General features: G+C 38.6%; 1 pseudogene across 1 annotated transcript in view; it reads right to left on the reverse strand.

Moving 5' to 3' along the window:
- Window positions 1-18,015, reverse strand: part of LOC149173448 (SUPPRESSOR OF GAMMA RESPONSE 1-like) — a 91,548-nt pseudogene that overhangs the window by 54,094 nt on the left and 19,439 nt on the right. Inside the window, exon 2 of the transcript XR_016259682.1 lies at window positions 3,776-3,908. The product of XR_016259682.1 is annotated as an SUPPRESSOR OF GAMMA RESPONSE 1-like (transcript). The remainder of the gene's footprint in view (window positions 1-3,775; window positions 3,909-18,015) is intronic.

Genomic DNA, 18,015 nt, shown 5'->3' on the forward strand with positions numbered 1-18,015 from the left:
TGTTTGTTATTATTGGTTGTTTTTCAGTCCCATTGACATATTTTTTTGGGTTATTCCTCCTTCCTACCTATCTCAATGCTTACTAGGAACAAGTATCATTCAAACACCCTAACTTTAGACACACGAAATACCATATCAATGAAACCATCCACATCCTCCACTTCAATTGCCAACAAACTTGTTTCCACAAGACTATAAAGGGGAACCAACTTTTAATGTGGAGAAATCGACCAATACTTGTTTAGCACCCTAACTTTTACTAAATTCTTATCATAATCTTTTTTTGTGTAAATTTGGCATTGGTGAGGCTACATCATGGTCATGTCCAAGAATAACACCTGAATAGGGTGGGGAATTGAATCAGTGACTTAACATCTAAGAGTGCCTTAACAGCGCACCCAATCCCTTATCTTTTTTATATTTACATTAACTTCTTGCTAACATTTTTATTTTCTCATCAAGAGTACCCTTGGCACTTCCATGGTTTGTTAATACTGGTTGTTTTTTAGTCCCATTGACCTATTTTTTTGAGTTATTCATGGTCATTAATGAAATTATCTTATCTCATCTATTCTACAGAAGCCTTATCATCATAGCTCCAACTTCAATTCTTGCTAAAATAGACAAAATTAGAATAAATTTTCAGAATAACAAAACAAGGGTACAAGGGAACAAAGATTTGGATTAATTAAAGCACATCCTCATTTTTTTCAGGAGACAACAATAATATCTATCTATATATATAGAAACAAAAAATGCCCAAGGGGTCAACTCAATCAACTGCGACCAATGTTGCCAAGCATTTCACTAGTTCCAAGCCAACAAGTGCTCAGCTCAAATCCCCTCAATTAGGTGCACTAGTCTATGTCAAAAAGTTTACTAGGGATGTCATCAATGAATGTGGGGAAGCGTCCCTTAGGTTTTCCCCACAAGGTTTTCATTGGAAAAAAAATTATATACAAATATAAATATATAAATATAAAACAAATTGCAACCTACACTTATATAATCACCAATGACAAGTCTCAAAAGGTTACACTTCGAGGTGAGAATCAAATCAAGGTTGAGATTTGAAAATGTAATAAACCAAACATTGATTAAACATTCCATTCTAATTCCACGAGAAACCATCAAAAGCTTATGGTCCATGACTCCAATCACTCCTAGCCTTATTCCTCCCAATTCTATTCAAAGCAAATGTTGATTGATATCTCCATCAATAAATATAACTAAAAGAAGTCAAGCAAATTGTACACAGTGACACACTACTTTAGGATTGGGTGAAACTTGCAAAAATTTCTAACCCAATGTCTAAGTAACACCATTATTATATTGCACAAAATAGTAACATGATTGCAACTAACCTTGAGCAATATTGTTTAAAGAGGTTTCATCTACTCAACCATTATTTAACCCAATCGGAAAGCTACAACATGAGGGACATGTGGATGATCCCTTAAAATTTTCCTAAATTTTTCCTAGAACTTCCCCTAAAAGACCTCATGCACCCAACAAAGTCCTTAAGCATTCTGGAATGTTTAAAGTTCCAAAATCCCCAAATGTCGAAACAATGGAAAGATGGGTTTTAAAGGTGGGGATGTGTCCCATGCAATATAGACAAATTCGAGGTAACTTTCTATGGCAAGGAATGATAGAAACTATTGAAAAGTCACAACCCCTAAAGGGTGCTAAAAGATGTGGCGAACAAATTTTTTGAGGCTAAGTTGTACTAAAAGATGTTAAAGGATCCAAAGCTTTAGAGTAAAATTTAGAGATCAAATTACATTATCAATGCACCAACAAAACTTATAATCAAACAAAATCCTCTTCTCAAAGGGGTGAGTATTTGGAACGTAATTCAAACGAGATACCTTAATAGACAAATGTCTCTTTTGGGGACTTATAATTACAATATTGTAATAGCTCAAATTGTTGGGAGTTAGTTCTAGCACTCTCCACACCTAGGTTCAAATCCCTAATGAGACATTTTGATTTGACCCATTGTGGATGTGTCTTCAAACATTTCGACCCTTGCTAAGTCATAAGTTATTGGCATATCTGTTGCAAATATTTGGATATACTCTTGAGTTGTAGTGGCAAGAAATTGGTTTAACCCTAGGCCTGGCCCAACATACTATAACAAGTTATCAATTTCCTGGTGTTTTAAAAAAAATTATAATTCCAATTCTAGCCAGAGTCAACTGGTGCTATGTATCAAAAAAATTTATTATTTCAAGCAAGACTAACCTACAATAAGTGATCCCATGGGAAGATGTAGACCAAATTCAACCACAAAAAATTATCCTCCCCTGGAAGCTTGACGGGCTCAATATGATAACCATCCTAGCCCAAGTCAGTTATGATAAGACAAAATTTCGAAGAGCCCATCGATGTTGAGACCTCAATTTAGATCTTATTAGAGGATGAGGAACCTCCAAGTTGCCCAATGGCAAAACACTATCATCACAACCAATAAGATGTCTCGATTATCTAATTGGTCTACAAACAACTCTCAATTTTGTTATCTTGAGTGTGGAAATTTTGATGTACATCTTTTGTAGTTCACTGAGTCCTCTAAAAGTTGGGCAGCTAAGCACTCTATGTGTGGTGATAGTTTGGACACGGTTGCTTTTGGTATGGACAGTCATGGTGAATATTCTATGTACAACACTATGGTTACAATAGGTTGGAAAGCCAATCTTACTCTTAGGCATAAGCGGATATTTCCAATGATAGAGAGGATCTATGTACAACACTATGGTTACAATAGGTTGGAAAGCCAATTTTACTCTTAGGCATAAGTGGATATTTCTAAGAGTAAAAGATGCAAGATTCGGTATTGGAACTAAAGAACATAACTAATCTCCCTAAGCAACTCTAAATGAACTTAGAGAATTGCATTAGATGGGCCATTTATAGGGGATGGAAATTGAAATTTGTAGTTTTCTGCTTAAGTTAAAAATATTCTCAATTAAAATTTGAATAGTTATAATATAAATATTAAAAACTATTGAAACGAGCAAATCGAGATAGGCAATAGCGTTGAGGTGAATCAAAACATTTGCAAAATCTGCATGCCACTTACATTTTCCTCAATGTTGAAAGAGAAATGCGAGCAGTTAAATTTGCAACCCTCATCATTATCCGTGAGCCCAAATAAAGAAGTTATATCAAACTAATAATAATCTCAAATAGCCACATATACCTCTGATGGAATTTCATAGTCAAACTAACACTAAAAGCTTATATCCTTGTTGTAAAGCGACCTCACCCAACAAGTTTCAAACTGTGATTTATTTAATCAATTTGGCAAAACTGACGATTCGAGAACGAGATGAATGATTTGAAACTAGTATTTGTGATCTATTATGTCACTAAATGTATAGAATTGGAGTTGTTTACTTGCACTCCATGTAAGAATATATGTTTGTGAATGACTGAAGCTAGTTATACTGTCATTTTATGGCATTGAAGTTTATTTTGTCAATAATTGGCCATATTTAAAAGATCAAGCAATGACCTTTTACTCTATAAAAAGCACAACATAGTTGATTAATCCCCTTACCTGGGTATTCTAAATTTCGATTCTACACCATACATCACAAAATAGATAATTTACTGTTGACAAGATAGACTCGTACTCAAGCTAGTTAAGAGACCTCTTCGTAAAGCTATTTCATCAAATGATTGAAATAAGGAAAATAACGTCAATGATGAACAAGCATCGTTATTCAAAAACCATTGCCATCAGCAAGTAGAGTGCTCAGTGTAGTACATGGCTATTGTCAATTTCATAATCGCAATTGGGGCAAGCTATCCTGACATCATTTCTCCCGTTCTCGTTTTCGAGAAGTTGTGTTGGATTTCTTATTTTCATTGCGATTCTCCTACCATCAGTAATCCATGGTCTGCATTCACAGAAAAGAGATTGTTAGACTCCCTTTTATGGAGCATAATAGAACATAAACAAGTGCAAATTTTGAAAACCAGTTACATTGGCTATGCATTAAAACAAATACGAAAACAGCAATTAAATATACCAAGCAATTTGTATGCAAACTTGGTCGCCATAAATTATTGGAAGCCAACTCCTAGAAAGCAGTTTTAAGCTGGATATTTTACCATCACAGAGACGTTGAAGATTGTTTTATGCCAAACTCATAAGCAACTATAGAGGTGCTCAAGTGGAATTTCAATTTTCATTGTATTGCAGACAAAACTCTCATGTTTCAGTAGACATGGAAGGTTGTGGGAGTTTTACCCAACAAACATCCCGACAGAGTTTTAGAAACCAAATCAAAATGGTGGCGAATGACCAAATTCCAATCTCAGTTGGCATTTAGCCACCACAAAGGTGTTCAAATAAAAGTGTAATGCTCATAGAAGCGGATGTGTAATGATTACATGCCTTTGTTTAATGCTCATAGAAGCGGATGTGTAATGATTACATACATTGTTTTAATGCGCTCATTGAAGCGGATGTGTAATGATTACATACCTTTGTAAAACAGAAAAACAAAGATGATTCACAAAAAATAATGTACTCCGACAGTTACATTAATGGACTTGAAATAAGCATTGGTAAAAATCATTTACCAAAAAACTAATTAAAATTTCGAAAAAAATCAAATTAAAAATATAGAATTTTGGGTCTAAATTTAAATACGCAACATATTTTTGAAGTGAGATTAGAAATAACAAAATACGGCAATGTGATTAATAAAATTAGAAAAGCAAAAGGAATTATGTGGGTTTTTTATTCACAAATTTGTCCACTAACAGTGTTGACATGATCATTGCTCATGAGATTTGAATACATGTGGATAAAGATTAACCGTACCAAATGCACTACCTCATTATAAGAAAAAAATATATATATTAAATAATTTTTAATTAAATAAATATGAAATAAATTTATTTTAAATTGTAAAATTAACAATCTCAACTCTCTTAATATAAAAAGTTAAATGTAAAAATTAAGAAGATAAAATTCGGTACCCTATTTTCAACCCCACAGCAGAAGCACTTCCTTTCACCATTGTGGTGGGTTCTTAACTTTTAATGTTTGAATCATTAAGAACAAACGAGGAAGGATTAATTAAGTTTAATTTTCAACACCCTGTTAGGTTTCCTTTTCACCACCGTGTAATAGTGAAGAGGCCTATCCCCACTTTTTCAAAGATCTGCGTAGACATAGACTTTCTGAAGTCGAATTGCAAGACACCCAGCCCAAAAGCTAAATATTATCTCTGGATACAAAATCTCGATTACGAGCAAACTGCCTTTTAGTGTAGATCATGTTTCAAAGTAAGGCATGTGACAACCCTCTACGCTAACCAAAAGTCCAAAAGGCTTCATGCCCAAAAGCGGGGCAATCGAAGACCTACCAAGTGGCAGAGTGCCACTGAACAATACCACGTTGTGCAAACACAGACACCCAAGGAGGAGATCCTGGATCTTAACAATACCATTACTAATAATAATAAAAAAGCACCTTTGCCATTGAAACACGAAAAAGGAGCAAGATGCCAAGGTTTCTAGCTCTCTATGGGAATAATCACAGATGTCAACCAGAAATACAGATTTTTGTATCTAGCAAGAAAACCACCACACAATCAGAAAAAGCACTCGTATTCATTTGCTAAGTAGACCTTGGGACCTCAAGATCTTGCAACTAGTGAGATGACATACAAAATGGGAAGTAGTAGCCAAGATCAATCTAGCAAGAGAAGCTATTGGATCTAGCGAGGAAACTCCAACATGGGCGAGGAAGTTGTTACTCCTGTCTATGCGCCAACCATTCCATTTCCGGATAAACATGTGGAATGGACCAATGAGAAATTTAAAAATCATCAAAAACTGACTTTCAATTACATGAACAAATCCCAGAAGGAGAAGAATTTATAAATAAATGAACAAATCCCCGCAAAGATTTTATTTTAAATATATTATTTTTACATATTTCTATCACCAATTTATAGGGATCTACTTTCTTTATCTTAAAATTTTGAATCATCCCTATCCCATTTGGAATGGGATATAAGATAGATTTTAGAAACACCTATGAACGAGGACGAGGAGTCCATACCCAAGTGAGCTTTTTAATTAATACAACCAGAAACAATCCAGCGTGAAGTTAAATTTAAGAATGGATTTTTTAAACACCTATGAATCTAGTAAAGATATTATAATGGACGAGGAGCCCATACCCAAGTCAGTTTTTTTAATTAATCCAACCAGAAACAATCCATCACAAAATTAATTTAAAATTTTATTTATAATAAAATAAACTTGAAACATAAGATAAGTTTAATAGGTCATGACACTTGCTCAGTGCATAAGTGATAAAATGGAGTGGAAGTAAGAATGCCATTGTCATAAAATGGAAAAGCAAAACTGATCTATAAAATATAAGCTCTGCACCCAGGCAAAGAGGATTTATAAACTGAACAGTAGTTAGCATAGAATTTGTTTAAAATAAGTAAGAAATGGAACTGGAAAATAACTATAATGTAACTGAGTGTGGTTCCTCAACAGTATGAGGCTGCCAGCAAATATAAATAGGCAACCCAGAATCAAAAGTGGGGTGGCTGCCATCTAGATGAAAAAAAGGAAAGAAAGCATAACTCTGAACAATTTTTTTTTTTATGAATTTAAAGAAAGCTTACAGGTATTCACTGTTTCAGAAGCAACAAGTATAAATTACTATGCATAGCAATTAAACGACAAATTGTGTGATAAACATTCAAACTGCACACCGACACTGAAAGGATCAAATACGACATGGCCAAACCATCCAAGTACATTACCAAATACATACTATTTGATTTAAATTAGAAATTTACAATATATATATAATCATTAGGTCCACGGAAGTACAGGACAGAACTTCCAAATTCCACACAGGCCTCAAGACACAGGGCCCTCAAAAAAATAACCAACAATCCATACAAAGGAGATAGGCCAAAGAGGGTTTCCACAACCCAGATAGACCAAAGCAGTACACAAACGAAACAATAGACACGACAACCAACAGCAAAAGGCCAAAACACATTCCCAGAACAGAAAACAAAATCGACAAGATGGGCTCGTTGCACAGGAGGCAACCAAGTATCGACAGACCAACAAACTGAAACCCCAAGGATTAAACAACTATAGCCCAAAACCAAAATGCAACCACAGAGCGCAATCAAGGAAGGACCCTACGCGATTTAAGCACATCGGACCCAAATCTTCAAGGACGAGACCATGGCGTTTCATCCCTGAGAGCCAGCCCCTTTACAGAGGAGAGGGATATCTGCACAGTGACAAGAAGATTGTTAGAAAGCAAGCATGGCTATATAGCACACAACAACACCAGAGAAAAAACAAGGAATTTGACCCACGACGAATACCTGAAGGGGAGGTCGGACTCCACAACCGAGCCACGAGTTGAAACCCCAACCTGAGCGCAACCAACGGCCGAAGTGCCATGATACCACAGCCTGCTCACCAAGAGTAAGGCAGTTAATAAAAACTACGAGAAGGCGAAACAGTGGAATTAGAACAAGGTTTTTACCTGTCAAATAAGTAGCCAAGCCATCGACGAGAGTAACAGGCGGAGGGCCTGTGAAATGTGACCAAAACCCAGTTAGAAAACATCACCTGCAAGTTGTAAAAGAATCGTTCACAGACAGTCGAAATAAGGCATACCCAGAATGACAAACCAAACCTGAGACCTCCACAGAAAACCAAGTGTACAGCAGCCACCAAGTCCAACGAAAAACATTCATATAACTAGCAAACGATAGAGGACCGGAACCAGAGAAGAACCAAGAGGATAGCGGGCAACAGAGACCCATATTCTTCCAGAACCAAACTAGACGAGCCACAGAGGAATGGAAGCATAACTCAAACAAACAACACCGCAAATGAGCCCAAGTCGAGCCATACCATAGACGTCGTGCTCACACAAAACGAGACCAACCTCGGGCCAGATGCGCATTGAAGGCGCCATAAACCCTCACCAAACCTCGATGTGTGCTAGCACGAGAAGGACCAAGGATGGGCCAACTGCCACGTAAGTCTTGCCACGCAACTGTCTCGGGATCGCCATCAAATTTTGGTATCAGAGCAGGGTCTTTTTTCAAAAGAAAAAAAATGGAAGTAAGAAGAAGAGATCGAGGTAGAGCTATCAGGAGAGTAGCTAATGAAGCGTTGCGAGAAGAAATCAAGATCCTAAGTGCCTAATTGGCAGTAGTGGAAGCAGGGAGGCATAGGGATCCAGAAGGTGGGGATGATAGTGAAGAAGAAGTTGCAGCCACGACGGAAAGGTCAGACAAAGAGGGACCAGAGATAAAATTATTGAGATCAGTTTTGTTGGCAAGTAGCAAGCCGAAGCCAAAGCTTTCGAATTATGATGGCAGTTTATCTACGGAGGTATTGTTGGACTGGATTAGTGAGCTGGATAAATATTTCGAGTGTGAAGAAATCAGTGAAGATAAGAAGGTCAGGTTTGCAGCCACCAAACTGAAGGGACATGCAGCACTATGGTGGGACAGTGTGCAGGCAGAAAGGAGAAGGTCAAATAAACCATTGATCAAAAAGTGGAACAAGATGATTGCCAAGATGAAGAGTAAGTTTCTACCCAAAGATTATCAGATTGCTCTGTGTAGGCAGGTGCAAAACCTGAAGCAAAGAGCAACGACTGTGAAGGAGTATACGAAAGAATTCTACAAAGTGACCCTACGAACAGGTTATGTTGAAGATACCCCGGAAAAGACAGTAAGGTTTGTGAATGGCTTACGGATGGAGATACTAGATGAGATTAGTAATCTTTCCCCAAGTCCATAGAGGAAGCCTATCAAAGTGCTTTGAAGGCAGAAGAAAAGATTGCCAGAAAGCAGAATGCCAAAAGAGGACGTGGATTTGGCAGAGAAGAGGACAGTCTTTTGGCAGAGGCAGAACTGTCAACAACAATGACGAGGGCAGCAGTTCAAAAACTGCAGGACCAACTGAAAAGGAAGGTAACACTAGAGGAGGAAGGCCTTACCAACAAAGAAGAGGTAATGGCAGAGGCAGAGGAAATGCCTATCAGTGTTGCAAGTGTCACAAGTGGGGACACAGGTCTTTTGAATGTCCTGAAAGTGATCAACCAGAAGAAGCAGAGGCACCGCCACAAGAAGTGGAGAACATGCCTGAAATGGGAGAAACCTTAGTGTTAAACAAGGTATTGTTGAAACCGGCTAAAGAGTTAGTTGGCCAGACACAGCGGAAAGCACTGTTCCGAACTGTGTGTAAATCACATGGGAAATGCTGCAAATTGATTATTCACAGCGGGAGAACTGACAACCTAGTAGCCACTGAAATGGTAGAAAATTTGAGTTTAAAAAGATTGAAGCACCCAACACCATACAGGGTGTCTTGGTTACAAAAAGGACACCAACTGTTGGTTGATGAGCAGTGCGAAGTGGAGTTTCACATTGGTAGGTATAAGGATAAAGTAACTTGTGATATCATGCCGATGGATGTGTGCCATATACTGCTGGGCAGACCATGGCAGTATGACAAGAAAGTTGTCCACGATGGGAAGACAAACTGTTACAAGTTTGCTAAGGATGGGATAAAGCATATGCTAGTACCCATGAAAGAGGAGGATACGGAAAAAAAACAATGGAACAAAAGCATTACTGTTAGGAGGAAAAGAGTTTCTACAACATATTGGAGATGATGAGGTAAAATATGCAATTGTGCGAAGGCCAAGAGCGGTGTTAATCCATACTGAGATTATTGACTTACCTGAGGAGATACAGGATATGCTGCAGGAGTTTAGTGACATTGTGGTGGATGATCTACCAGATAAATTTCCACCAAAAAGGAGTATCAGTCACCATATTGATTTCATTCCAGGGGCTAGTTTACCAAACAAAGCTGCTTACCGGATGAGTCCAAAGGACAATGAAGAGATCAGGAAGCAGGTACAGGAGTTGTTGGATAAAGGGTTGATTCGGGAGAGTTTAAGTCCTTGTGCGGTCCCAATTGTTTTAGCTCCCAAGAAAGGAGGTGAATGGCAGATGTGTACTAATTCTCGAGCAACTAAAAAGATCACTATTAGGTACAGGTTTCCTTTACCGCGTATGGATGACATGATGGACTGTTTGAGTGAAGCGGCATATTTTTCGAAGATTGATTTGAAAAACGGATATCACCAGATTCGGATTCATGAAGGGGATGAATGGAAGACAGCTTTCAAGACCAATGAAGGCCTGTATGAATGGCTAGTCATGCCATTTGGACTGAGCAACGCACCTAGCACATTCATGTGCTTGATGAACGAAATGTTGAAGGAATACATTGGAAAGTTCGTGATTGTATATCTAGATGATATCCTTATTTTCAGTAAGACGGAGGAAGAACATTTCCGACATGTCAGGTATGTCCTGGAAAAGTTGCAACAAAACAAATTGCTGTTAAATTTGAAGAAGTGTACTTTTTTAAGAAAGAATTGATTTATTTAGGATTAGTGATTTCAGAAAACGAATTAAAGATGGATCCGGAAGAGGTTGCATCCATAGTTAGCTGGCCATCCCCCAAGAGTTTGTTTGAAATGCGGAGTTTTCATGGGTTGGCAAGTTTTTATCGAAAATTTATAAAAGATTTCAGTGGGATTTGTGCACCCATGGTGGATACCATTACAAAAGCAAATCAACCTTTTCATTGGACGGAGTCAGCGGAAAAGAGTTTTCAGCTGCTGAAAAAGAAGATCACCGAAAGACCAATTTTGAGGTTGCCAGATTTCAACAAACTTTTTCAAGTTTGTTGTGATGCCAGTGGGACAGCCATTGGAGCAGTACTCAGCCAAGAGGACAAGCCAGTGGCCTATTTCAGCGAGAAGTTGAATGAGAGTAGGCAGAAGTATACGTCTTACGACAAGGAATTTTATGCAGTGGTCCAAGCACTGAAACATTGGAGACATTACTTGATGGCGAATGAATTTGTTTTGTTTTCAGACAATTCTACATTGCAGTATGTTATGCAACAGCACAAGCTGAACCATAAACATGCGAAGTGGGTGGAGTACCTCCAGAGTTTTACATTTGTATTGAAACACATCAGCGATCAAACCAACAAAGTGGCAGATGCGTTAAGCAGGAGAAATTTGATTTTACAGGAAAGCAAAGTGCAGGTGTTAAGATTTGAGCATCTTAAGGATTAGTATGAAACAGATGCAGACTTTAAGGAAGCATACGAAGCTTGCCAGAATCCGTTGTTGAGAGACAACAGTTCATGGCTAGACTATAACATACAGGAAGGATTGTTGTTCAGGGGAGGATAGTTGTGTATTCCGGAATGTTCGATGAGGGAAAACTTAATCCAGGAAAAACATAGTGGGGGTTTAGCCAGACATTTTGGCATTGATAAGACTTTGGATCAAGTGAGCCACTTCTATTATTGGCCAAAAATGCGTAGAGACGTACAAAGATTTGTGGCTAGGTGTAAGATGTGTCAGCTTGCAAAGGGACACAGTCAAAATATAGGATTATATACACCCCTGCCTATTCCAGACAGACCATGGGACTCAATCAATTTAGACTTTGTCTTAGGTTTTCCAAGAACACAGAAGGGGTTCGATTCAATCATGGTGGTGGATCGCCTCACCAAAATGGCGCATTTCATTCCCTGTAGGAAGACCAGCGATGCCACACATGTAGCACACTTGTTCTTCACAGAGATTGTCAGATTACATGGCTTGCCGAAGTCTATTGTTTCAAATCGAGACGTGAAGTTCACAGGTCATTTTTGGCAGACTTTGCGGAAAAAGCTAGATACCAAACTAAACTTCAGCTCAGCTTATCACCCACAGACTGATGGGCAGACTGAGGTGGTGAACCGAAGTTTGGGGAATCTGTTAGGTAGTCTAATTGGTGAAAATTCTCGACAATGGGATCGCACTCTCGGACAAGTAGAGTTTGCTTATAATGATTCACCCAACAAGAGTACGAGCAGAAGTCCTTTCCAGATCCTATACGGGATGCACCCCCGTGGTGTGCACGAGTTACGGGATTTGGATCGGTTGGAACGAAGGAGTGCTAATGGTGAAGACTTCGCGAAGGTGATCAACGAACTTCATGAACAAGTGAAATCTAAATTACAGGACAGCAGCCAAAGGTATAAACAGAAGGCAGATTTAAAATGGCAAGAAGTGCAATTCAATGTAGGGGACCTGGTACTGGCACATCTACGCAAAGAAAGGTTTCCTAAAGGCGAATATAACAAACTGAAATTGAAAAAAATAGGACCTTGCAAGATACTGCGAAAGTTCTCTGCAAATGCATATGAACTGCAACTACCCTCGACTATAGGGATCTCACCCATCTTCAATGTGGCAGACCTGTGCCCTTACATTACTGCTAATGTGGAGACAGTTCGACAGAACACACACGGGACACCCAGGGAGACACTGAGTCATGGGTCAAACAAATACCTCCAGCCAAACCTCTAGAGATCGAACAAATATTGGATACTCAGGTGGCCAGGCGGACTCAACGGAAAGAGTACTTACAGTACCTAGTCAAATGGAAGGACCGTCCAATTGAGGACAGTTCTTGGTTGGATGCAGGTCAGATTCAAAGTGTTGACTACTTGATTGAAGAGCTCATGGACAAGAGCCATGAGATTCATTCACCCCGGGAGCCTGATGCAGGAGCATCCAACTAGGGAGGTGACAGTTGGACAAGCTGTTTTGATTAAGTTCACTTTTAGTTAGTTTTATTTTTATTTTTAAATGAAGGTTGTTACAACCAATGTTTTTATTTATAAACTGAATAGTAGTTAGAATAGGATTTGTTTAAAATAAGTTAGAAATGAAACTGAATGAAACTCGAAAATAACTATAATGTAACTAAGGGTGGTTCCTCAACAGTATGAGGCTGCCAACAAGCATAAATAGGCAACCCACAATCAAAAGTGGGGTGGCTGCCATCTAGATGAAAAAAAGGAAAGAATGCATAACTCTGAACAATAATTTTTTTTATGAATTTAAAGAAAGCTTACAGGTATTCACTATTTCAAAAGCAACAAGTATAAATTACTGTGCATAGAAATTAAACAACAAATTGTGTGATTTAACATTCAAACTGCGCACCGAGACTGAAAGGATCAAATACGACGGATCCAAACCATCCAGGTACATTACCAAATACATACTATTTGATTTAAATTAGAAATTTACAGTATATATATATATATATATATATATTCATCAGGTCCATGGAAGTACAGGACATAACTTCTAGATTCCACACAGGCTTCAAGACACAGGGCCCTCAAAAAAATAACCAACGGTCCTTCATACAAACGAGATAGACCGAGGACGGTTTCCACAACCCAGATAGACCAAAGCAGTACACAAATGAAACAATAGACACGACAACCAACAGCAAAAGACCAAAACACATTCCCAAAACAGAAAACAAAATCAACAAGATGGGTTCGTCGCACAGGAGGCAACCAAGTATCCACAAACCAACAAACTGAAACCCCAAGGACTAAACAATTATAGCCCGAAACCAAAATGCAACCGCAAAGCGCAGTCAAGGAAGGACCCTACCCGATTTAGGCACATCAGACCCAAATCTTCAAGGACGAGACCACGGCATTTCATCCCTGAGAGCCAACCCCTTGTAGCCACAGTAAAGAGGAGAGGGATACTTGCACAGTGACAAGAAGATTGTAAGAGAGGAAGCATAGCTATATAGCACACAACAACACCAGAGAAAAAACAAGGAACTTGACCCATGGCGAATACCTGAAGGGGAGGCCGGACTCCACAACCGAGCCACGAGTTGAAACCCCAACCTGAGCGCAACCAACGGCCGAAGTGCCATGATACCACAACCTGCTCACCAGGAGCAAGGTCGTTAATAAAAACTACAGGAAGGCGAAACAATGGAATCGAAACAGGGTTTTTACCTGTCAAATAAGCAGCCAAGCCATCGACAAGAGTAACAAGCGAATGGTCTATGAAATGTGACCAAAACCCAATTAGAAAACATCACCTGCAAGTTGTAAAAGAATCGTTCACAGACAGTCGAAATAAGGCATACCCAGAATGACAAACCAAACCTGAGACCTCCACGGAAAACCAAGTGTATAGCAGCCACCAGGTCCAACAAAAAACATTCATATAACTAGCAAACGATAGAGGACCGGAACCAGAGAAGAACCAAGAGGATAGCAGGCAACAGAGACCCATCTTCTTCCAGAGCCGAACCAGACAAGCCACAGAGGAACGGAAGCATAACTCAAACAAACAACACCGCAAATGAGCCCAGGTCGAGCCATACCATAAACGTCGTGCTCACACAAAACGAGGCCAACCTCAAGCCGGATGCACACTGAAGGGGCCATAAACCCTCACCAAACCACGGTGTGTGCCAGCGCGGGAAGGACCAAGGACAGGCCAGTTGCCACGTAAGTCTTGCAACACAACTATCTCAAGATCACCATCAGATTACAATGCTGTCAAAGAGGGAACAGATAAAGGAGCCTCGATGCTCCAAGTGCATGTCATCAAAAGGAAGAAAAAGAGTGTTGTACAAGTGCATGTCATCAAAAGGAGGAAAAAGAGTGTTGTCCTTTTCTAAAGCTGAATATGCTGCTCTTACTATCCCAGGCCTAGTTTATCTCTAAATAAAGGGTTGGCTGGAAGAGTTGTATCTTGCTCGCTATTTGGAACCTGGGGGAGTGGTGGGGGAGAGCCACCTCCTAGTCTGGCTCAACCTACTATTGGAATATAAATAGAAAATAAGAGAAAAAAAAGGGTAAATATAAATAAATATTGGCAATCTGCTTTTGTAAAGCTTGTAGTTCAAATTCAACTGAAAGTCTTGTGGACCAATGTTATCAGAACTGGAGTGGAACCAGTCAATTCTGCAGTTTTTGGCCCAAAACAACCAGGCTCCGAAGTGGAATAATCCGAACCGGTTGGTTCAGGACCCGGTTCCATGTAGATTGTACTTTCTATGGTCTTCACCTTAATATTCAAGCCTATGGTCTTATTATTGCTATGCAATTCATGGTCATGTTTAAAAGTGACATTCTCTTTAATTTTTCATTTCCATCTTTTTACTTAAATTTTTAACATTACCATGAAATGACTGAGGATGTTTGAGAGTGGTTCCAAGTTCCAACCTCACTGGATTTCATACCGACAAAGTAGAATTTTAGACACTCAAAATCCAACAGACTTTTAACAGCTTTCCAAGATTTCAAGATTGCAAGGATTTCAACATTTCCATTGATTTTGTCGTGTACGAGGGTAAGAAACGAGTGTTTGATAAAGAGCATCAATCCCTCTATCTACTTTGATGTTAGTGGCACTATCATGACTACTAAAAATGTACCCATCACTCAAACAAAATCTTGACTTTAAATGCTAAGTTTTTTCTATCTTATTTTAATGCTTAGAGAGTTATATTGACAGACTAAGATCTCAATATAGGGATTGATTTTGATGATATGTAGGTATTTGTTGTAGCATGATGTATTTGTTGATGTATTTTTGGTTTAAGGATGGATTTCACTCAATACTATTTTGGTTATAAGCACCCTTACATGCTATAAATGAGAACTTCTACTTATTTGTGTATAAATGGTTTGGATTCATATGGATGCACACACACACACATATATATATATATATTTTATGTATTTTTGGTCAACTAATATTTTGGTTTTTTTTTATTTTTTTTTACTACTTCCGACAAGTTCCTGGTTCACAAGATTTATCAGTTCGATCACCAATTCAATTCTAATAACATTGTGTGCCATCAATAAAACGAACATAGATTTACCTAGAAGTTTAATGAGCCTAAAATAAATGTCATTAGACACCTTGTCTCCAGACATCCCAAATCGTGATGACTCCACATCATACTACTATTTACATACATAAAAAAAAAAATTATAATACAATGGGTTCGCACCTTTATTCATTCTATTTAATAGCCATAACTTTAATCTTTACTGTAGATGAGATGACTACATTTGAATCTCCATGTCACAGGGTTCTCCTATATAGTTCTGGTTGCCAAACCTATAATTCTGGGTTTAAGTGCCAACATTGATTTGAGTCAACATTAAATGTCTTTGTCCTCGCATTCCTAATCCATTACTGGTTACTGCCCTCCGCACTCAAGTTGTCTCTGTCATCAAGCTACCACTGTTTTTTCTATTCGAAGGAAGTGATATTTGTTTTTTATTTGGCATCGAATGCCCTACTTTGTCCTGGTACATGGCACGGGCAGGTCATCCCACAACAGCTGCTCCTCTTGGGCTTCCCGTTATCTCAACGGTGGAGGGATTGCGAACCTAATCTGACGGCTGAGCTGCTTTGGGGATTAATCACATTCTCACTTGCGATGGCAGGGCTTTTCATTTGCTCCATTCTTCCTCGGCGCCGCTCCGGTTCCTCATTCTCTCTTGCGGGCCTGTCATACCAGAGTTGCAACGCAAGGCTTTGCTCAGGGACGGGGTTATGGTTTGGTTTAATGCAGGTGCTCCTCAGGTAAGCTCGCATACACAGGCGTAATTTTTACTTGCTTACAGAAAATCGTTTTGCACAATTTCTATTACCCAGTTGCTAATGTATGGTTTGGTCTACAGGAGTCTCGGCTACTGGCTTGGGGTTTATGGCGAAGCCCGAAGGATGGTCGCTCCACAAACTCTTGGTCGCTTCAGTACTCCCAGGTAAGATTTAACTCTAGATTGAGTTGTTCTGCCCGAGATGGAGCTCTCATAGGTTGCTTGGGTTAGAGCTTCAACTCTCTACAAAATAAGTTTTCTCAATATTGTTTAAATGATGCGGTCTCTATATAAATTATCTTTAAGGTTTTTCTCGAGCGATTACCACCGTTGTTCTGAGGTGTATGTAAATATATCCCGCTGTAGGAGTGGGGGTTTTAATGTCCGGCTACAGACCCGCGTTGATGGCTGCGCCGGTGGTTGTTTGCATGTTAATTTCTGGATTTTTAGTGGAAGTTTTATATTTATGGGAAAGAGGAACTGTTATCCAATTTTACAGCTTTTGGGGTTTGTAGCCGAGTCGTCCCTCTTATATATGAGACTCTGGTTCTATTTATTAATCAATGACCAGATTCAATGTGTAAATCTCTTATGTTACATGGAAATACTTTTGAACTTTAGTCGATATTAAAAATGTATTTGATTTATCAATCTCTGCATTTACCTCGGATAATATTACTCATAAGTTTGCAATTTGATTGGTTCGATTAGGACCCACTGTAGAAGAACCCGAAACATGGTTTTCTTTGTTTAATTTCTCTGTTTACACAACACTGTGTCGAATATGTTTGGTTAATGTCTGTTGCGTGTTTGAATATATCCAATTCTCTGCTTTTATGGGATCATTTGGTACTTTAGTTATTACATTTGTTCGATGATTGAATTTTGTCAAAGTTAATAGTTTGGCTTCAGCCCCTTGTAGGGTTTTAGGAGTCTTCAAATTAATTAACAAACCTTTCTCGGGACAAATGAGGCCAGGTCGGCACTAGGGTTTTTCTACCCTTAAGCCCCTGCCACATCAACCCTCCTAAGTTTCCTTCTTGCTTCGGGTATAAGGTATTTCCAGCTTGTAAAATTATCTTCCTAATTTGTCTAACTTTCGCTCTAGCAACAAAGAGCATCTACTTCTAGTTCTTTTCTACAGTATTTTAATATAACCCTCTTTTCGTTTATGTTTAAAAGATTGGTACAAAATTGTAACTCTATAGTAACTCTCTTGCATTAAATTACCTATACAAATGCTATTTACAGTAATTCTAGGTTAATCAATTCTGCATTGAAAGATCTGAGTAGAGTATTTTCTATAAATAATGTGTTTCAGATTTACAGGGAAACTCCCTTACTCTGTCTTTTAACGATTCTTCTGTAAAAGATTACTATACTAGTTTTCTGAATTTCCGTAGATAGAAATTATGAGTTCTTTGCATTCACTACTCTATCTTTAGACACACC

Source organism: Pinus tabuliformis, chromosome 4_2, assembly GCF_031772625.1.
Source record: "Pinus tabuliformis cultivar Carrire ecotype Pingquan chromosome 4_2, CPIR1, whole genome shotgun sequence".
Taxonomy (NCBI): domain Eukaryota; kingdom Viridiplantae; phylum Streptophyta; class Pinopsida; order Pinales; family Pinaceae; genus Pinus; species Pinus tabuliformis.